The sequence below is a fragment of the Amphiura filiformis genome, chromosome 17, assembly GCF_039555335.1.
Source record: "Amphiura filiformis chromosome 17, Afil_fr2py, whole genome shotgun sequence".
Taxonomy (NCBI): domain Eukaryota; kingdom Metazoa; phylum Echinodermata; class Ophiuroidea; order Amphilepidida; family Amphiuridae; genus Amphiura; species Amphiura filiformis.
Window position 1 is genome coordinate 29,705,824 of NC_092644.1, and position 23,830 is coordinate 29,729,653.

Genomic DNA, 23,830 nt, shown 5'->3' on the forward strand with positions numbered 1-23,830 from the left:
ACAGAAAATGGGTCAAAATGAAGTTAATTAACAGTCAATTAATTAATTAATAGGTTGCATAACATTCAAAACTGTTTATATCATGAAATAGATCTAGTATCAAGAATACTATACATGAAATTTGTGGTTCATGCTACTTGTACTTTTCTAAATACAGCATTTCAAAGTTGCTTCCTTTTTGCTTTTTGTGTGTAATTCCTATGGTGTGCGACGCCCTCCCATGCGACGCCCTCTGATCCCCAAGAACCCACTCGGACATTTTTGACCCCCAACTCGCTTGTTACTAATCCAAATGAGCTATAAATGGTCTTAAATGAAGGGGGAGATCAATAGCAACAAAATGACACCAAATTTGATGTAATTCTGAAATTAATTGAGACTGAACAATAAAAAACCTATTCACATGTAACAAATCCCCATATTTGATAGCCCAGTTCACTTACATGCTACCATCCATGCATGATCATGATGATTTAAGAATATATTCATGGGTAATTTCAACTTCCTGGCACGTTAGCAGAGGATGTTTAAAGACATTCCCATAACCCAATGAGGTTTCTGGCCTTGGTATGTCTGCCTTAACACATGTGGTACAGTTGACCATACCTTGCATTTGGATTGTGTGCACATATTTCTTGTTTTCATCCTTTTATTTAACATTCAAAACATGGAGACTTATGAATAAAACTAATGCAGTGGGACAATATGAATGTTTTCTAGAAAATCCAATTTAATTTCATAAGTCTCATCGACTAGCTACTTGGCTGCAATTTTAAAATTACTATTTTGTGTGTGTGTAATGGGACTTTGCCTTTAAAATTAGGTTATATTGATCAAATTTCCCAATCATAGTGCATTGTAGGAATGCCTTTAAGCCTCCTCTGGCACGCAAGTAACAGAGATGTGACCATGGAGGTAGAACTTTTTGAATGACCCTCATATATATTTATCACCAAGTGTCTAGATGAGTATACTTTTGTGTGGCTTGAACAAAATTGAACATACTGTATTGACTTTGACCTATTCGGCAATATTACCTGTGTAAACAGGTTAAAATGATACTTCCTAGATAGTCCCAATTTGAATTGTTTTTTGCAAGACAAATAATTTGAGACAATTTTCGTAAAAATTGGGAGCATTGTTAGGTTTGCCCCCTGTAGAGCTCAAAATGTGACATTAGTATTACCTTTTTGCTTGTAATTCAAGAACCATCCGCCACAGACTGAACTATCTACTATTAATTTCTGAATCATTATGGCCAGAGCAATAATTTGGTGTGGTTATGAATAAAATCTGGTCAAGTTTGCAATTTGACCCTGAACTACATTTTTAGGGTTGTACATGTACCGGTAAGTCTTTTGGGGCGCCATAACGTTGGGGCACCTTATTGGCATGACTTTGTGAAAAGATTCTAATTTCACTCTTGCTAGATTTACTTAGCAATTGTTTTCCTATTTTAAGTATGCCCAGTTTAGTTCTAAATAAAACCACAATTTCCTTGGATTTTATTTTATTATTGTTTTCTGATATGCACGGGATAAAATCTTGTGTGTATATTCTTTGTTTAAAATACAAAATTAATGGACTTATACAAAGGTCTCAGTTTATTTGGTGTTTTTATGTCTTAAACCAGTTTACCGCCTCTTAGAACCCGATAGACAGTGACCAACACTATGGACCACAATAGCCTAATCTCAATGGCATAGTCCAATAACCTCAAATAAACAATCATATAGTGCAAAAGTTGCAGAGCAGAGTTTTGTACCCAAAGTTTCAAAGTCATTCAATGAATGTACAAATGTATTGGGATTAAAGAACCGTGTGCTGATAGATGCGCGTTATGTTGTGGATCCCAGTGCAAATTGACCTTAAGGCAAAAAAAAGAAGATGTTTGCTTGCCCTCAACCGACTGGCCCTATAAATTTTGGAAATCAGAAAAAAGTGTGTGTTTTTTTCTATTTACTGTACAAAAGAATACCCACCCTATTTTTGGAAATTCCTGCAAAGTTTTTTTTCTTTTCAATTTGTTGTATTCTGAAGATGTAAAAAAAATGTATTTTAGAACTTGTGTTCAACATTTTGGTTGTTTTGTAATGTTAGTTGATTCATTTTGACACCCAAATTGTCCGATTTTTCATATTTTGAGCCTTAATTAATACAAACAGTAGAGTTTGCTAGTAATAAAAACTAGAGCGATAACCGCACCATAGCTGAACCATGTGGCTTCGGCAGTATATTGTGGTAGGCCTATACCACTGTCACCCAGAGTCTGTAATGGACATAATCTCGAAATGCTACTGAAGGTATGACTGCCCGAGTGGTGTTAATGAAAGAGGAAAAGTAAAGAATATAAAATAAACTAGAGTAACTGTGCCCTTTGCAAGGGCACAAGGTAAGTTAGGCTGATGAATGTGACGATCTGATCAAGCAGCAATACTGAGCTAGATATAGATAATACTAATTTTAATAAGACTGTTTCATTAATTGCCGCTTTAATATACCTTGATCGTGGAAAGCTGGCATTTTGAAAACTCAACTTTTGACCTCTGTATGACCCCTTAATGACCTTTGTAAATGAATTTTAAAATATTTTCAACATGTTTAGAATGTCATAAGGATCGATTTAAATTTCAGCTCAATTGAAGCATTTTGAAAACTTGACCTTTGACCCCTTTATGAACCCTTAATGACCATAAATGAATCAGAAAATGTTTTTAAAATGTTAAGAATGTCATAAGGATCATTGCATATATAAATTTCAGCTCAGTTGGAGCATTTTGAAAAACTTGACCTTTGACCCTTTATGACCCCTTAGTGACCTTAAATGAATTTTAAAATATTTTTAAATGTTTAGAATGTCATAAGGATCATTGTATTTAAATTTCAGCTAAATTGGAGCATTTTGAAAACCTTGACCTTTGGCCCCTTTATGACCCCTTAATGACCTTAAATAAATTTTGAAATGTTTTAAACATGTTGAGAATGTCATAGGCCTAAGGATCATTGAATTTAAATTTAAGCTCAATCGGAGCATTTTTGGTTAAAATGACCTTTTTTGACCCCTGTGACCACTGGATGACCTCTGATGTTTGGAATTATTTTTATTATATTCTTTATATTTTCCTCTTTCATATGACACCACTCATGGGGTCATACCTTCGTGGCATTTAGAGATATGTCCATTTCAGACCAAATGGTTTGTGAGTTAGTAAGCTAGTAACTTAGTAAGCTAGTAACTTAGTAAGCTAGTAACATTCACTCATATAGGCTGATACCATTTCATGGTTCAGCAAAACAAGAAAAAAAAAGAAATCTCTGACCGACCGCCCATTTAAAAAAAATTCATTTGAGGGCAAGCAAACAATTTTTTATTGGCCTAAGATCAGTAACGAGGCAGATAAAACGCCTATTTTGACTATACAATGTAAACATAAGCAAGCCATGTAGGTAGTACTGATAATGATAATTCCACGCTTATTAAATTTGAATATACAATTAAAAAACGCTTATTTTGTAAACAGATAATACTGTGTGATTATTTATGGAAGAAAGTTTTAAATGGAACTGCTCTCATTGAAATAATTAATATATTAAACATACATTTTGTTTTGTCAACAATGAAAATCCATTCACAAATAAAGTTTTTAGGACGTTATTTGAAAATTCAATTCATTCAGAAAATGCAAGACTGGACTAGTAATCATGCAGTCTTTTGATTCTTCTACTTTCCCTAGAAAAATCATAATACCAAATCTACACACCATGGAATTCACCATATCACGTCCAAACTCACATTGGTTGGCCCATTCCTTTTTTAAAAGAATTTTTATTGGAGAAAGATATTATGTCAGGCGGATTTATCCACCTGATATACTGTGAAGCTCTCAAATCTTCTTTCTTTCTTTCTTCTTTAGTAGAACCAAAATTGCTACTAGTGCCAGACGCTTGCACTAATTTTGACCATTATTATGTTTTGATGGATCCAAGTTGTGATAATATTGGATCCAAAACATAATAATGATAAAATTGGATGCTTTACGCCCAATATTTATTGATCTCGCTATGACTTTTAAAATATTGGACTCGACTACGTCTCGTCCAATATTTTAAAACTCATAGCTCGACCAATAAATATGGGCTCAACCGATCCAATTTTATATCAAACTTGGCCACAAGAAGCACTGGCCCAAGCTTCATATAACTTCTACACAGATAGGGGTCAAAGGTCACATAAGGGTTATTAGGGGTCATTTTGTGAAAATCTTTAAAATGCTACTTCTCCTTTAAATGACATGCTATGACCACCAAACATGGTCATCAAGAACCGCTGGCCCAAGCTTCAAATAAGTTGTACCACAAATTGGGGTCAAAGTTCATGTAGGGGTCATTTTGTGAAAATATTTGCCTGAAATGTAATGAAGCAGCTATCATTATAGAGGCAGCAATTTGGCAGATACCTTGTAGGAGACAGCTATTTGATAACAAGAGAGAAGCATAAAGATTTGTTGCATGCTTGGGCATGTCTACTGGTGTAGTTTTAAGTTTCCAGGAAAATTTAAGTAAATATTGTGCTGCTATTTTGATAAGAGTTGTTAGGTTTGATAATTATGCTATCCCATGATGCATTTACGAAAATACACACTAAAGGTATGTGATGAATGCTATATAGTTGCTTGTGGGTGGGGATGGTGGTCAAATTTTATTCCTTCCCATGATGCATTTATGAAAATCAATACCTACACACTAAGGCTAGATGGTAAATGCTATATAGCAATATGGTGCAATAATGGTGAAAACTAGTACTTGGGTGGATGGGAGGGGGGCAAAATTTTGAAATAATAATCATTGATTTATAAGGGGAGCATGAAACATCAGCTAAGGTCATCCCATGTCAAAGGTCAAATGTTACACCTGCTCTGATGGGGCCGAACTCTGGGAAAATGATACCTGACACTTGGGGAGTATGAAACCGCAAAGGTCATGTGAGGTCAAAGGTCAGGTCAAATTTAAAGTTGTCTGATCGGGCTGTAACTTGGGAAAAATGATCCCTGACACTTAGGGAGTATGAAACCGCAAAGGCAATCCGAGGTCAAAGGTCAGGTCAAATTTTAAGTTGCTTCAATTGGCCTGTAACTCAGGGAAAACAATCCCTGACACTTCGGGAGTATAAAACTAAAAAGGTCATGCAAGGTTAAAGGTCAGGTCAAATTTTAAGTTGCTCCGATCGGGCTGTAACTTGCGGAAAATGATCCTTGACACTTGGGGAGTAGGTATGAAACCATAAAGGTCATCTGAGGTCAAAGGTCAGGTCAAATTTTAAGTTGTTTCCATTGGGCTGTAACTCGGGGGGGGGGAATGATCCCTGACACTTGGGGAGTATGAAACCGTAAAGGTCATCCAAGGTTACAGGAAAGGTCAAATGAGGTCAAATGTTAAAATAGGCCCAATTGGGCTTAAATGTGATGCAAATTACCCTTGATTTGAGAGAGCATGAGTAGTCAACTCACGCTTTACCGAGGTCATAGGTCAAATCAGGTCAAACAGAAGTCACCGCCTGACATTCGTGGCTCGTGAGCCACAGTAGCTCTAGTTAACCATGGGCTCATTCATCATGATAAAGATACTTATGAACTGTGTAACCAATTGTGCATTGTGACATGGTAAGGAGTCAAAGGGTCAATGTGACTGCACAGCCCTGTCAACAATTAAGCAAATAATATTTCTAGTATGCATGCATATAGACACACAATACAAAGTTCAGTTTACTTAACCTGATTATCCTAATAATTTGCATGTGCCTGTGTGCTTTGGTTCTTTTACAGATATGCATAATAGTCATTATAGGCACCTCCCCGGTATTGATGCAAGACAAGAGAGTGTACATCTCATGCAACATGGTGAACCAGCTACATCAGCCATCCATCATCAACTTACAATGTAAGAAGATGCCAGAAGGTGACATTTATAGCCAAAAATGGTTGGTACATGTAGTTTGAACATTTGATATCCATTGGGTTGATTTATATTGTAATTGAAAAGCCTTATTGTTCTGAAACAATAATATTTGAGAGAATAAGATCAAAATGAGATATTTAGCAAGTTTTGAGTGTTCTTAGTGCAAGAAAAAATTTCTCGTCTTTTGAGGATGTTAAGAGACACGAAAAGCGGCATCAAAGAAACGGCTATGACAAGAAATATACCACATGCGGTAAACAAATATGTCACTTTCGAGTAGGGTTGTGTTTAAGAAGAAATACACGGAGGAAAGGTAATTGTGCCACAGTCAATGCAGAGCAGTGAAAATGGTCAGTCCTTCACATCTGAGGTAGAGCTGGACACATCACCTCCAAACCAACGGAGACAGCTTAATTGTCATATTTGCTGCTTACTCATACCGGAAGATAAGTTAAATGAACACCTTAGAACTGCACATTCCTGCACATATTTTGGTCAGTGGTATTATCAGTACAAGGATGTTCAAAGTGCTGGACAGGAAGATCTCGGAATTCATCAGAAGTCTGCACTCATACATGTAGTTTGTGAGTATTGTAAGGTGGAGATTACAAAGAGTGATCTCAAACTTCATCTGAAGTCTACGATTTATGTGTTTATTGCAAGAAATTCTTCAAGGATAAGAAGTATTTCACCAAAGAAGAGCTAAAACATCATCTCAAGTCTGTGCATTCACATGTTGAATGTGACTATTGTAAGAAGCTTTTCACAGAGGAAGATATTAAACTTCATCTTGATTCTGAACATTTGTGTGTGCATTGCAAGACACATTTTACAAAGGAGGATCTTAAACTGCATGAAAATCATATGATTATTAACTCTGATCATGGGCATATATATGTATTATGTGTGTATTGCAAGAAATATTATAAAGAAAAGGAACTCAAACTTCATGTGAAGTCAAAGCATTTATGTATTCCTTGCAAGAATTGTTTCACAGAGGAAGATCTCAAAATTCACAATAAGTCTGAGCATATATGTGTATATTGCAGGAAGTATTTTGCAAAGGGATATCTGAAACCTCATCTGGAGTCTGAGCATATGTGTGGGCATTGCAAAGAGTGCTTTACTACAAAACATGATCTCAAATATCATATCAGGATTGAGCATATGCATACACAACGTGTTGTATGTGTGTATTGCAAAAAGTGTTTCCTTCGGGAAGATCTCCAACCTCATTTCAATTCTGACCATTTTTGTAAATATTGCAAGAAGTTTTTCATCAAAGAAGATCTCACATTTCATGTCCAGTTGGAGCATTCACCTGTCGAATGCATATTTTGCAAAGAGCTTTTCTCCCCCGAAGATATCAAATTTCATCTCAATTCTGAGCATTCATGTGTGCATTGCAAGAAAAAGAAGCAAAAGTTCTTCACAAAGGAAGATCTGAAACGTCATCTCGAGATTGAGCATTCGCCTGTTATATGTTCTTATTGCACGGAGCTTTTGGCAAAGGAAGATCTTGACTTTCATCTGAAGTCTGAGCATTCATGTGTGTATTGCAGGACGCAAAAGTTCTTCACAAAGGAAGATCTGAAATTTCATCTGGAGTCCACACATTTTTGTGTGTATTGCAAAAAGTTCTTTACAAAGGAGGCTCTCAAACTTCATCTCACATCTGAGCATCCATATGCTATATGTGCATTTTGCAATAAGCTTTTTAGAAAGGAAGATCTCAAAATTCATTTAAATTCTAAGCATTTATGTTCACATTGCGATAATTTTTTCACTGAAGAAGAGCTCAAACGTCATAACCACTATGAGCATACACCTGTTGTACAGTGTATGTGAGTATTGCAAAAAGGTTTTCACAGAGAAATATATGAAACTTCATCTTGAGGCTGAGCACAATGTACATTTTGTATGTGTGTAAGCAAACGTTTTTCACAGAGGAAAGATCTGAAACTTCATCTGAAGTCTTGCATTAATTTTACGTGCATGCTGCATGTTAATTGCAAGAAGTGTTTTGAACAAACTTCATCTAAAGTATGAACACATTATTTTTTTTAAATTTTAATATTGTAACGTGTTTTTCACTAATGAAGATCTCCAAAAGCATTTGCAGCCTGAGCATTGTAAAGAATTATTTCGCATTGGAAGATCTCCAAAGTCAAGTGCAGTTAGAATACATGTATGTACTATGTGAATATTGCAATTAATATATAACACACAAGAAAACATAACACACCATCTCAAGTTTGAGCATTTACGTATGTAAATGTGCATAGGCCCTATTGTATTATTTTACAAAGGAAGATCTCAAAATCCAGGCAGGCCAAGTATTTACAAGAATGCCTATTGTAAGACATATCATTTAGGAAAATCTTGATTTTGCTTGAAGTTGAAGCATTTATGTGTCTATATCAAGCACAAGCCTTGAAATAAGCAGGCGCCAGGAGCAAATTTGCTCTCATAAAGCCACCAATTGCTCCTGGTCCTTGTAAAATTACATGAACCAGGTGCAATTTTCTGAAACAAATTGCTCCTGGTTCCAGTTTTGCACTTGATGCAGTAGTGCTGGTTTTATGCATAAAAGGATTGCTCCTGGTTCTTGTAAAATCCCAGTGAACCAGGAGCAATGTTCAAAAACAAATTGCTCCTGGTTCCAGTCTGCCTATTTCAAGGCTTGATCAAGCAGCATGTAGGAGGATCTCTCATTTCATCAGACATCTGCATATTTATGTGAATTTTGCCAAAACTATTTTGCAAAGGAAGTTCTCAAACATCATCTGTAGTCCAAGCTTACGTGTGCTATCTGACTGTTGCAACTGAATAAGAGAAAAAAGTTTCACAAAAGGTCAAATTGGGAAAAATTCAAAATAATCACCAAATTAGTCATTAAATTTGGTTTTATTGTACTTAAAAAAGTTTTTAAAGTATAATTATTGTCAAAATGCTAGGAAGGTCTGGGAAGTAAACTGCATGTATTACTCCCGTATTACTACTTCCACTGACAATCATGTAGAGGTCAAATTTCAGAGGTCAAAAGAGAAAAACACATTAAGATCAGTAAATGAAGGAACATTGCTTCCTTGGTTAATATTAATTTTGTAAAATATCTTCATGTACATTATTATGAAGTGTTGCAATTACAGCAACCAAAGATTGCTCATCTTTGTTATCTCATTTCTTCATACCGGGTGTCCCAAAAAAAGGTTACATGTAGATTTTTGAAAATAATCTAAGTTAATGTTAACAAATTTAAATATCCTTTTCATGACATAATGTATGTACCCTCTACTTGTACCCCTGTGAATGTCAAGTTCACAGCGACACAGCCTACGACTTAGTCCGCATTCCATGCATTCCTGAGCAAGCTCTTTACCTGACATAATGCAACACAAGGTTCATTATACCGTCACAACCACCGTGCATTTACGGTGCACTTTGAGTAGGCCCAGTCATAGCATGCCAGATGCATAATTTTATTCTGACAAACAAAGAATAAAATTTGTTAAGTTTTATTTCAAGAGTTCAGTCAGAAATGCAAAAACAAACAGCAGCAATTTCAAGTCAACAACATCCAAACAAGGCCTAAATGCGAAAGATTGTTATTCATTTCACTATGTTGATGACAGGAGATACAGCGTGCAGAACTGCTTTCACCAAAAAAACGTGTTTATCTCCAATGACCATCTTCCTTTATTCGTTACCACCAGGAGTCAAGAAGCTCTAAAACTGATTTATTTTCAGTGTACAATATTTAATTTTTCAATATGTTTCTTTTGTGCAATAAGTTCAACAATGAAAATAAGAGAAACATAAAAAGTAATTTTATACAAATCTTAAAACAAAGGTGCGTGTGTTCAACCGTCGTAGTGCGATATTTTGATGGTTAGCCACTCTTGACACCCTGTCATCTTGCGCTCATAAGTTAAGTTGCTTTTAAGATATGGAATTGAAACTTAGCAAACAGTTTCAAGAAGGATGAATAAATAATATCTGAAAAAATAACATTGTTTTGTTGTACCATCACAAAATGCGGTTCATTTTCTACATGTAACCTTTTTATGGGACACCTTGTACTATATCTTGTCAGAAACTCCTGCATGTTAATGCTTTTGACCATATATCATGTCAAATGTTTTCCAACTTCCTGGGCTATCTACATTTGTATATTAACAAAACTTGATCATTGGGGGATAGCGATGTGAAAAAAAAGATCAATATGGCTGAATCACCATCCCTGTTTCCCATTAATGTAAACCCAGCTGTGGTCAATCTTGCCAAAGCTCCATAATCTAACTAAAGTAGCGCAGTAGAGTGCTTACTACGCTACATCAGTTGGATTATGGGGCTTTGGCAAGATTGATGTATGGTATTTTCAACAGCATGCTATAGTGTTGTAAAGCAGGCCAAGCACTGACATTAAACAATATATATCGGACGCCTTGCCAATTCACCTTTTCAGTAAAATCCCATTGAACTTTTGTGGACAGACCTCTGATATCATCACGCCGATGCACACATTGTTACTACCCACTTCACTTCTTTCAAATGCACAGTAACAAAGTTCGCTAAACAATATGTACATTTGTGTGACGTCAACTGACAACATTTCAGGTCTGCTCGGAGATGTGATGGGATTTTCCAAAAAGGTGATTTGATATGACTTTAGTTGGTCTACATGTAGCAATTGAGGTTATTCTTGGGAATACAAGCCACTACAAATTTAGGCTAAGTTAGATTGAAATGTATTTGTTATTGTGCAGGTAGTTAAGGGATCTAGAATGAGCGTTGAATTGCATTCTGAATACTGAAGCATGTCTTTCTGATATCAAATAATTTTCATTTTCAAAATTCACGATATAATACAAATTTTATGACAAATTATTAAAATTTGATATTTTTCAAATAAATTTTATAAATCTAATGATATATTCTTTTAAGTGTATGTAGCTGGGAGGAAAAGCCGACGATCAATTGAAAATTTTGACCTTTTATATTGAAGATATGGATTTTTTTCCCCAAAAGACCCTTTTTTTTTTTTTTGGTGTTTGGGGAAAAACAATCCATATCTTCAATACGAAAGGTGAAAATTTTCAATTGATCATTGGCTTTTCATCCCACCTACATACACTTTAAGTATAAATCATTAGATTTATAAAGTTTACTTCAAGTACTGTTAAATATCAAAAATATCAATTTTTAATGATTTGCCATAAAAAATTGCGAATTTCAAAAAATCAAAATTATTTGATATCAGAAGGACATTCTTCATATTCAGAAAGCAATTCGATATGTCTGATGTGCTCTAATGTCCCACAATAAATACTGTCCAAACGTTCATACCCCTTCCCTTAATCAGTAAATTTCCTTATTGCACTATTGTACATGTAGAGCCAGGCCACAGCCCAGCTAAAAAATGATCAATAATTGGTGAGAGTTCAAAAGTCAATCGTTATTATTTATTATAGGCACAGTACAAAATAGAGTTTACTCTATGGTTCCTAATTTGTGTGTACATTATTAATGTATTATTAATGTGCTCCCGATTCTTTTACAGAAATGCAGGACAGTTTAATGGCCACCTGTTCCAGTGTTGATGAAATACGCAAGTGTTGAGCACAATACATTAAGGTGAACTACACATGTTTCAAGATGGAAACTTTCATATCCAAAAAATGATTGTGTCCTCATGTTTTTAAGGATTAATGACTTAACCTGGTTGAGAGAATTTAAACCTGGTTACACCAATAGATCACAATGAGATACCGGGCAAGTTTCAAGTGCATTTATTGCACAAGACATTACTCATCTTTTGAGGATTTGAAGAGACATGAAAGTCGACATCAAAGAAGCTATCATGGAAAGATATCATCTGCGTTTAAGAAGAAACAAATCAGAGGTAGAGTCGAACTATTGATGTGTGTTTATTGCAAGACGTATTTCACCAAAGTAGAGCTAAAACATCATATCATGTCTGAGCATTCACTTGAATGTGACTATTGCAAGAAGAAGTTCACACAGGAAGATCTTGAACTTCATCTTGAGTCGAACATTTGTGTGTGCATTGCAAGACGTATTTCACCAAAGTAGAGCTAAAACGTCATATCAAGTCTGAGCATTCACTTGAATGTGACTATTGCAAGAAGCTAGTCAAAGAGGAAGATCTTGAACTTCATCTTGATTCTGAACATTTGTGTGTGCATTGCCAGGTACATTTTACAAAGAAGGAGCTTAAACTTCATGAAAATCATAGAATGTCTAAGGCTAAGAAAGTATTATGTGTATATTGCAAGAAATATTTTGGCAATGGCAAACTCAAACTTCATGTGATGTCTAAGCATTTATGTGCTCCTTGCAAGAAAGGTTTCAAAGAGAAAGATCTCAATATTCATATTAAGTCGGAGCATTTTTGTGAATTTTGCAAGCAGTATTTTGCAAAAGGATTTCTGAAACCTCACCTGGATATTTATCATTCTTGTGTGTATTGCAAAAAGTCATTTGGAAAGGGATATAACATAAAACTTCATATGGAGTCTGAGCATTTATGTGTGATTTGCAAAAAGTTCTTTGCAGTTGATGACCTCAAACTTCATCTTAAGGTTCAGCATTTAAAAGTACGAAGTGTTTTATGTGTATATTGCAAGAAGCGTTTCCCACGGCAAGATCTCCAACTTCATTTCCATTCTGAGCATTTTTGTAAATATTGCAAGAAGATATTCACCACTGGTGTCAAAGATCATCTCATGATGGAGCATCCACAGGTCGTATGTATGTATTGCAAAGAGCTTTTCTCACAGGAAGATCTCGAATATCATCTCAATTCTGAGCATTCATGTGTGTATTGCAAGAAAAAGAAGCAACCGTTCTTCTTCACAAAGGCAGATCTGAAACGTCATCTGAGTCCACATTTTTGGGTATTGCAAACAGCTCTTTACGGAAAAGGCTCTCAAACTTGAGCATCTCAAGTTTGCTCATCCATATGCTATGTGTCAGTATTGCAATAAGCTCTTCAGAAAGGAATATCTCAACATTCATTTAAATTCTAAGCATTTATGTTCACATTGCGATAATTTTTTCACTGAAGAAGAGCTCAAACGTCATAACCACTATGAGCATACACCTGTTGTATGTGAGTATTGCAAAAAGGTTTTCAGAGAAATATATAAAACTTCATCTTGAGTCCGAGCATAATGTATGTGTGTAAGCAAGAAAGATGAAACTTATATCTGACTTTCAAATGCGCAGTAACAATGTTTGCTAAACAATATATATGCACAGCAGTGTGACGTCAAATGTTGAGTTTGACGACATTTCAAGTCTACCCGCAGAGGCTTTCAAATACTATTGTTGTATAATTTATTGGCAAAAGTTACTAAGAAGCAGGTCTCCTAGTCCTTAACTAACCCTGAACTTCATCCTACCTATAATCATGACACTGACTCTGATCCTAACACTAGGCTAGCCCTAACCATATCTCCCAACCTAAAATGACCTAAACCCTAACTCTAACCCCCTTTTATTGGACTACTGACAGTGGCGGTGCCAGGGGGAAATTCTCCCAGTCTGAACTCTTATTCCCCACCCGTAAGAACCCAAAATTACAAAAGTTTCTCTTTTTTGCGGTAATTTGGCGCAAAATTTGTTGATTTTGCCCCCCTCCCCTGAAATTCACTTTTCCTCCTCAATGCCCTCGCCCCCCCCCCCCAAAAAAAATTCCTGGCGCCACTACTGACTACTGACATTTTGGGCTATACCCATTAAAAGGAGGAGCACAGGCCCAAATGGCCAAAGTTTTTGCCTGAAATTTTGTCACCTCAAGTAGAGCTGTCGCAAGCAGTATTAAAACACTTAATTTTTAACTTCATTTGCATTCAGAATATTTATGAATATACTGCAATGCACGTGTAGGCAATATAAATACATTGTAGATTAATACAAACATTGTACTTCCCAGTGGCATAGCTAGCACTTTTTCAGAGGGGGGGGGGGGCAAGACAAATTTTAAGGGGTGAGGGTACCATCCAGGGGGAAGGCAAGAGGGAGGCAAGTCTTTTCACAGGGGGGAAGCCCCTGGCTATACCACTCGTGCTTCCACTGTCATGACTGTACTTCATCATTAGTTTTATGTATTTTTTGTGTCTTTTAGTATTGTTTGGTTATGTTCACATGATTTATTTTGTTGTTGTTACGATGTTATTATTTAATCAACTTGTAAACGAGTCTTGTTTAATTTAGTATAGCATTTCAGGTGTATTATTTTGCACAGAGCTATCTCAATTTATTGCACACCACAGCCGGACAGTGTTTGCAAGAAGCATTTCAGAACCAGTGGTATTTTAAGCTCCATTTATGGTAAATCAAAAGTCAAGCATTCTATTCTTATTGTCCAGTGAAAGGGTGCCCTGATAAAAATGATAATTTGTGATTTCCAAGCCATTTGGGTTGACTTAAAAGTTATGAGTTATTCAATAAACTAAAATTGAGAACACTCGACTGTCGACTGTAAATTTATTACAGTGATTATAAATCATGAGACACAAGTTTGAATAATCACCATTTATTACCCGTAATAGTAGTCTAGCTATGTATAGGGTCCACAACTTATCTAATACTTTTTAAAATAAGTCAAAATATAATTTACGAAATGTAAGAAAGTTGGTATTCGCCTATTGCATGGTTCCGTGAGGAGAGCCTCGAACTGGCAATAGACGTGAAAGGAAGTATTACGTAACTTTACGCAATGTTATATGACTGGTTCAATTCCCATGCATGCATGCTGCCAGATCAAGGCTCTCCTCGCATATGGCGGTACCGTGCAATGAATAGCCCTATTTTGTTTTACACATGTGGACCAATTTGTAGCATCACACATTGCGTTCAATCACAATGGTTAATTGTGTAAGAAAAGAGGCTGTTTTAAAAGTTGCACTTGAGTGCATAGCAGTCAGGTTTTCTTTAACAAACACATGATTGAATAGACCTGGCTGACTGTATTGATTGAGAGTTGACTCCTATGACTCAGATGCGACTTTTAACACTGTTTATTAAAACCGTTTCTTTATAAACACAATGTACCATTGTGACTGAACGCAATGACGTGTGACGCTATAATTTGGTCTGTATGTGTAAAACAAATAAGGCTACCCATACCTGTTTACATGTTTGCATTTCTTCAAATATTTTTCGATTTATTCTAAAAAGTATTTAGGGGGGAACTTATAACTTGTGGACCCTATAGATGAGCCATTGTTGGTACTTTATGTGATTGTTATGTTTTGATGTGGATTTTTCTCGTAACATAATTTACGTAAATAGGTGCAAAGTTACAATTACCCAGCAAACACAAAACTTTTACAGAAAACGTTTAAGAAAGAGTATAAGAACGTTTTATAAATGTTCGAAAAATATTTTTGAAAACTTGAATTCAAAACCTTCTAACATGTTATTTAAGAGTTTGCAAAATATTTTTTTTTAAATGTTTGCGTTGCCAACAATATTTTAAAATAACATTTAATTTTTTTTTCATACAACCCGTTTTAAAAATGTTATAATGACCTTACAAGGCTTACACAACATTCAAATGTTTATTAAAATGTTTTGAATAAAACCAAAATCGTGTATAAACTGTAACGTTTTACAAACATTTTCGTGTTTGCAGGGAATACTATGATTTTATTGATTATGCAGATAAATTATGAAGTATTGTATATGTTTGAAATTTAAATCTGAATATTAAAAGCATCTTCCATGGTGCCCTAGTGAAAGTTATTGAAAGGAAGCCAAGCCGTGTGTGTGTAGATTTTCTGATGTGTGATTTGTCTTTTATGTCAGCTGTACTAAATGAGTTAATCATTTACGTTTTATAAAGAGACAATAGACAGGTTGCGATTTCACAACTTACGTGGAATCTATTCAAAATCACTCTGACGGGATTTTGAACAGATTCCACGTACGTTCGATGCTACGCTCGCAATCTCTCTATTCGCCAGCGAGTGGTTATATAACTCCCTGGTAACTAGATTGTGCACCTTTTGGAATTAGTAGTACATGCCATAGACGTTGTGTTGCGATCGTGGTGCAGAACTGAAAAGTGATCCAGTTGACATAGTGATAATCGGATTACACATAACACTTCGCTGGCGAATTAAGGCCTACTCACAATCACAGGAGGACGGGTTAGTGTAGTGGTCTTCTCACTTGCTTCTCACCACTTTAGCCCGGGTTCAATTCACCGTGTTGCCTCATGTGGGTTTGGTTGCCGATATGCGATCCCCAGAGCCGATCCATGCTTGTCCTCGCAGGTTTTTCTCAGGGTGCTCTGGTTTTCCTTCCATATCCCTGTCCCGTCATATTGGGCGTCATATTCGGTCAGTGGCGTAGCCAGTGGGGGGGGGGGCGGGGTGGTGCAAAGTATTGGAAGGCGTTGGTGAAAAAAATTGGGTTAACAATAGACTATTTTTTATCCAGGGTGACAGAAAAAAGGGGAGAATTGTAAAAAAATGATGAAAAATTGTAAATGGAATTGAATTTTACATAAAAAATGTTGTTTTTTTTGCTCTTTACTTTTTCAAACCATGCAAAATAATTTTGGGTCAACAAATCACAACTTCCGTCGGCAAAAAATATTTCCGCGTCGGTACATTTACAAGTTGTGCCCCCTCGGTTCCAAAATCCTGGCTACGCCACTGTATTCGGTTAGCATCCCTTTTTTATTTACGAGCCCCCGGGGGTGGGGGAGATTTTCAAATTGCTTGTCTCCCCTCTCAGCCCACCAAAATTAATTGACCCACCCCTCGGCCTGCCAACCCCCCCCAAATGTTTGGGTTCCCAATTTGCAAAAATAGTCTACATTAGCCTGGGGGCACTTCACTTTAGAAGTGACGGGTATGTGCTTACCGGAGTCACAAAGTAGGGTTATTCCTTCATGTAATTTTACACGAAATTAGGGTTAGAGTTAGGGTTAGTTTAGGGTTAGGATTAGGGTTAGGATTAGGATTAGGGTTAGGATTAGGGTTAGAGTTAGGATTAGATTACACGAAATAATTACATGAAGGATCGACCCAAAGTAGGGGCCTATCGGGTACAAAACGTTACTTTAAAAAGGGGGGTCATTGGGTATACAAACAAAATAAAAAAGGAGGTCATTGGGTATAATATTTTGAAAAAAGGGATCATTGGGTATAATATTTTAAAAAGGGGGTCATCGGGTAGAAAATTTTGAAAAACTGGAGCAAAATTCTATTTTCTTGTTTCAAATTTCCAATACAAATTTGTTGAAATAAGAGAATTTGAAAGTTTCAGCATTATTTTGTGGCATTTTGATGATGCTATTTTAGAAAAAAGGGGGTTATTGGGTAAGCCACAAGCAAAAAAGGGGGGTCATTGGGGTAACCGCAACTAAAAAAGGGCCAAGGGGGGTCATCGGGTATGACTTTTAAAAAAAGGGGGTCATCGGGTATAGTCGACTTGGGGGGTCTATTGACACATACCATCACTTCCAAAGTTGAGTGCCCCCGATCCGAGCATTAGCCTATATGATGCGAGCAAGAAATTTTGCATAATTATTTGAACGTTCATTAGGCAGAGGTGCCCTATTTAACGTTAGCTTTGGACATTTAATTATTTTGTTGATTTTTCGCCCGGGGTAAGTCGGGTGAAAAATAAATGAAATAATTATTAAAATATCCAAATTAGCTGACGCTAAATAGGGCGCCTCTGCCTATTGCCTAATGTTCTGTAGTGTTCCTTTAAAAGCCTTGTTTAAGTGTCTGCTCCCTGCCTGGCCCCGTAAGTGTGTGCCAAAAATTGCTTGCCCCCCTCCCCCTCTTGGCTTGCCAAAGAAATCTTGTGCCCCCCAATTTTGGCTCATAATTATATTGCACAGCCCCTTTCTAGGCCCGTACACAGGATTGTTTTTCGGGGGTGGGCAGTGCTGATTTTGAAAAAGTGGACTTTTTCTAAGACGGGTGCAATTTTGTGAAAAGTTGACTTCCAAAAATTTGGACCTTTTGACCAAAAAAGTGTATAAACCTAATTTCGTCTACTTTTGCAAATGGGGGGGATATGCTCATTTTGAGGAGGTGGTCCGAGTTTGGGAGCATGGCTAGGCTGCTGACGGCGTACCGATTTAGGTCTACCAGTAGGCTAACGGCTGCGAACATATTGAAGGGACTGAAAAAAAACAATGGGAAAAAAACCCAGAAATTTAAATGTGAGGAATATTTAGGGGTCTGGTCTTTCAGAGCAGTGATTTTGTCAAATTCAATTAGGGATCTTCTAAAGTTTTTAGGGACTGTGCAATAATTATGAGCCTGGGTGGGACGGGGTAAAATGGAGTAGTAGGAATTGGGGGATACTGGGCCATTTCTGTCATTTTTCTGTGTAACCTTAGATCCATTTTTTCAGGGCAAAATACAGGGGAAAATTCTACAAACAATTTACACAGGATTACACAGAACAATAATTTACACAGGATTACACAGAAAAAACAACAACACAGGATTATACAGAAAAACAATTTACACAGGATTACACAGAAAAACAATTTACACAGGATATATACAGAAAAAACAACAACACAGGATTACACAGAAAAAACAACAACACAGGATTACACAAAAAAACAACAACACAGAATTACACAGAACAATAATTTACACAGGATATATACAGAAAAAAACAACAACACAGGATTACACAGAACAATAATTTACACAGGATTACACAGAAAAAAATAACAACACAGGATTACACAGAAAAAAAATTACATAGAATTACACAGAAAAACAATTTACACAGGATTATACAAAAAAACAATTTACACAGGATATATACAGAAAAAACAACAACACAGGATTGCACAAAAAAAACTCCTTGCATTTTTAATTCACCCCAATCCAAATTACACGGAAAAATTCCCCCTGCATTTCAACCCACCCAAAAAAAAATGCAGGGGAAATTTTTCCCCTGCATTTTTTTTAACCTCTTCATCAAAATCAAAAAATTTTTGATTTAAAAAAAAATATTTTATTAAAAAAATCTTATAATAAAAAAATGGAATCGTTTAAAAATTATCGCAACATCGAAAAAGAAATTACTCTTGAGTCAAAAGTTGAAAACAAGCATTTGTTTGTATTTTACAAGGATCAGTGGATTCAGCTTAGTCATAAGAAAAATCCAGACAAATTTTTTGGTTATTCTACGATGATTAATCGATATGATGGAATTTTGTGTACTGAACTTGGACTGTGTAATCCGGTTAAATATTCGAAAGAGCTATATTTGAGACACAAAGAATCATATATAAAGGCTTCTAAAAAATATTATGCTAAAAAGAAAGCGGAAAAAATCAATTTAGAAAAATAAATATTTTGGTTTAAAAAGATTATAAATAAAGAATAAAGCTAGAATGCCGATCTTCCGAATGCTTTCAACCGCGAAATTTTTTCGCGGTTACGCTAAAAGACACGGCTATCGAGGATACTCCAGACTGAAAAAAGAAGATTTGAGGAAATTAATCAGCAAGCCTCCCCCGGATTACAAGGCGATTGAGGAAGCAAAAAATGAAGAAAGACGTCAAAGAGGAGAGTACACCAGAAAGGAATTAAACACGCTCGCAAAAAATGCGGGCCTTCGAGGATACTCAAGACTGAGCAAAGATGTTCTCAGTGAGAAACTCAAGGAAAATTACATCCTTTCCTCTAACATTCTCGACGTTTCGATACCTCCCGCAAACTCTCGTCATCCGTTCAAGATCAAAAAGACCGATTCGGCTCTCAGAAACTACTTCGAAAATTACACGATCGGTGGACGCGATGGTTACGACCCCAACACCTTCTTTGTGACCGTCAAGCTGAGCATCATCAGTCTTTTTTCAAACAACACACAGAAAAAAATTCATATGGCTCTCAAGTGTGTGTTTGAAAAAACAAACCCGCAAACTGGCGAAACTGATACTATAATCGTTACATTTCGTTCTACCACGAAGGAGTTTCTAGCAGGTACGGATCCCGATGATTTTTACGGAACCACGACGGGTCAAATTTTAGAGAGTATCGCCAAATTCCAGAACAATGGAAGTGGTTGGGTGTTTGAGTCTATTGTATCCTTGGAAATTCACATGGACAAGTACCAACCGATGCAAGGAGCTTCGTACCGGGCTTCGTACATTCCGCTTCCAGAATTTCTAGCCAAAAAGAAAGCGATCATCAATGTTAAAAATGATGACAATCAGTGCTTCAAGTACGCTGTCTCTCGAGCCCTCAATCCAGTTGCTAATCATGCTGAAAGAATAGACAAAAAGCTTAAGGCAAAAGCGGATCTTCTCAACTGTGATGACATCACATTTCCAACTCCTGTTTTGGAAATTGCCAAGTTTGAAAGGAACAATCCTACGATTTCCGTAAATGTAGGGGAATATATTCCAAAGGGTTCGTGCAGAGACGCGATGAATAACCACGTTATCTCTCCCCTAGTAAAGAGTGATCACATCGGTCGAGAGCATCACGTCGATCTTCTTTTGTTTTCGGGAAAAAACTCTAAAGGCGATGAAACCAATCACTATTGCGTGATTAAAAACATGAGCAGACTTCTGTGCGGACTAAAAACCAAGAAGAAAGTAAAACACTACCACTGCAGAAACTGCTACGCATCTTACACTTCCAAAGAACGACTAACGGTGCATGAAGATCTCTGCCATCTTCATGAGACTGCGAGAATTGACATGCCCAAAGTAACGAAAAACGGCGATCCTCCAACTCAGTATTTCAAGCACTTCTTCAAGTCACAGAGCGTTCCATTTGTCGTTTATGCCGACTTTGAATCTTTTACGAAACCGATTCAAACCTGCCAACCAGAAGTTTCTCAGAAGACGACGAAATACCAAAAGCACGAACCTTCGGGCTTTTGCTACTACATCAAGTGTTTCGATGATTCCGTGTACGCTCAAGATCCCGTAATGTACACCAAGCAATCTGAGGATGAGGACGTATCCCAAATCTTCGTGAACAAACTCGAGGAGGACGTTAGAAAAATTTACGACAGGTTTTGGAAACTGGAAAACAATCCTTACATACTCGCGGAAAATATGATCATCAGTCCCGAAGAACGAAAGATCTACAAGAAGTCTACGCGATGTCACATTTGTAAGGAACCTCTAACTCCAAAAGACAAGACCGTTAGAGATCACTGTCACTTTACCGGAAAATTCAGAGGAGCCGCGCACAATCAGTGTAATCTCTCTTACAGAGCGCCAAAGTTCTTTCCGGTATTCTTTCACAATCCCGCGGGATACGACGCCCATCTCTTCATTAAAAATCTCGGTAAGACCAAGGGAAAAATAGACTGCATTCCGAACAACGAGGAAAAGTACATCTCCTTCAGCAAAAAAATTTCGATAGATTCCTTCGTTCCTAAGAGGAATCGAATCAACGCGCAGCCGAACGAAGTCTGCTATATTTGCAAAGAACGTCTAACACCAAAAGACAAGAAGAATCCAACCGTAGCCGATGTGTCGTATCCTAAGAAAGAATTTTTAGGAGCGGCTCACAAAAAGTGCATCAAACCTGTCGATATCAAAGGTGAAATCAGGTTTCTCGATAGCTTTAAGTTTCAGTCTGCAGGTTTGGGTACGCTCGTCGAAAATTTAACAGGGTATGAAGATGCGATCAAAACCTTTGTTGGAGGAAAGTTTGACACCGTCAAAGATTATAAGAAAGCTTATCAAAAACGGACTGGAATCCCCCTTACGCATCAAGATTATTGTTATTTGTTGCAAAAGAACAATTGTAAAAATCTTCAGCAGTCTTATAAAGATGAAAGGTTAGACCTTCTTCTGAGAAAAGGAGTATACCCTTATGATCACGTCAACTCTCTCGAAAAACTTCGAGAGACCAGTCTCCCTCCTAAAGAAGCGTTTTACTCCAAGCTTAACGATACGGAAATCTCCGACGAAGATTACCAACACGCTCGGAATGTTTGGAATACCTTTGGAATGAAAACCATGAGGGAGTATCACGATCTGTATCTCAAGTCGGACGTTCTTCTTTTAGCCGACGTGTTCGAAAATTTCAGAAAAGTCTGCCTGGAGAATTACGAACTGGATCCTTGTTGGTATTACACGGCTCCCGGATTATCCTACGATGGCATGCTAAAAACGACGTCCAAACGTCTCGAACTCCTCACGGAATACGACAAGACTTTGTTTTTTGAAAACGGAAAGAGAGGTGGGATTTCCACGATATCTACCAGATATGCTAAAGCCAACAACAAGTACATGGGTGACGATTACGATCCGAGCAAGCCCACCAAGTACATCGTATACATCGACGCGAACAACCTCTACGGATGGGCCATGAGCCAACCGCTTCCGGTTGGTAATTTTGAGTGGATGTCTTCGAAAGAGCTAGACAATTGGCGTGAATTTCCGTGTACTCTTGAAGTGAATCTGGAATACCCTAAAGAGCTACACGACCTTCACAACGACTTTCCCATGTGCGCGGAAAGACTCCTCGTGAACAAAGTGGAAAAACTAATTCCGAATCTGAACGACAAGAAAAAGTACGTTCTCCACCACGTGGCTCTGAAGCAGTGCTTGGAGTTTGGACTCAAACTGACCAAGGTTCACAGAGGGATAAAATACCGAGAGGAAGCCTTCATGAAATCATACATCGACAAGAATACCAGTCTTCGAACAAAAGTCGAATCGGATTTTGAGAAGGATTTCTTCAAACTGATGAACAACAGCGTCTTTGGAAAAACGATAGAAAACATTCGAAATAGAGTGGACATCAGTCTTGTGACTAGCGAAGCCGAAGCACGGAAATACCTCCCGAGACCCAACTACAACCGACGCACCGTCTTTGACGAAAACCTCATAGCCGTTCACATGAAGAAATCCACACTGTACTTCAACAAGCCGATATATCTTGGAGCGAGCATCCTGGATATCGCAAAGACGAAGATGTACGACTTTCACTACAATTACATCAAGAAAAGTACGGAAGCAAAGCGAAGCTCTGTATGACAGATACCGACTCGCTACTTTATGAAATCGAGACCGAAGATTTTTACGAGGACATCGCTTCAGACGTGGAAGAATACTTTGACACATCCAACTACCCAGCTGATCATCCGTCGGGAATTCCGACCGGAAAGAACAAGAAAGTTCCCGGCATGTTCAAGGACGAAGCCGGTGGAAAGCAAATCGCTGAATTCGTTGGACTGAGAGCAAAGTTGTACTCTTTCAGAATGCACGAAGGAAACGAGGAAAAGAGGTGCAAAGGCGTCAAAAATCGGTCGTTGAAAGTAAAATTACCTTCGACGACTACAAGCGCTGTCTTACCGATGAAAAACCTCAGACTAGAACGATGAATGTGATTAGGAGTTACAAGCACGAGGTGTACACTGAAACCGTTAACAAAGTCGCGCTCGATTCCAAAGATGATAAGAGAAGCATACTTGAGGACAAAATTCACACACATGCACACGGTTACTGTGTTGAAAAACTTGGATAAGAAATTTTACTTCAAAACTCTGTCGGGTGGCAACTGTGTACCCTCGGGTACTATCATAAGCTCCTGTCTAACAAACGCTCTCTTTGGTGCTCCCTTCGACAAATAGTACAAAATTGGATCACCCGGTGTCCTCGCGATACTATCAACCGTGTAAGTTTCCAGAGACCAAATGGGATTGGTTGCGCGTCTTCTCTCACCTCCCTCCAACTCTCCGGGAGCGTACAAATACCTTAATCTCACGTTACCTGGAATTTCAATCTCATTTTTCAACTTCTGTGGAGCTGAAGGCATCGTTTCAATCTTTTTCTTCTTGATAGCATCAACCGGTTTCATTCCTATCAGCCGAGTCTCTTCGC

The 23,830-nt window shown here is 37.3% G+C and overlaps 1 long non-coding RNA gene across 1 annotated transcript in view; it reads left to right on the forward strand.

Annotated features, from left to right (window-relative positions):
- The window catches only part of LOC140137595 (uncharacterized), a 39,992-nt gene extending 27,130 nt beyond the window's left edge, over positions 1-12,862 (forward strand). Inside the window, exons 2-3 of the long non-coding RNA XR_011856870.1 lie at positions 5,823-5,977; positions 11,519-12,862. This is a non-coding gene — a long non-coding RNA (uncharacterized lncRNA). The remainder of the gene's footprint in view (positions 1-5,822; positions 5,978-11,518) is intronic.
- Positions 12,863-23,830: the final 10,968 nt, after the last annotated feature.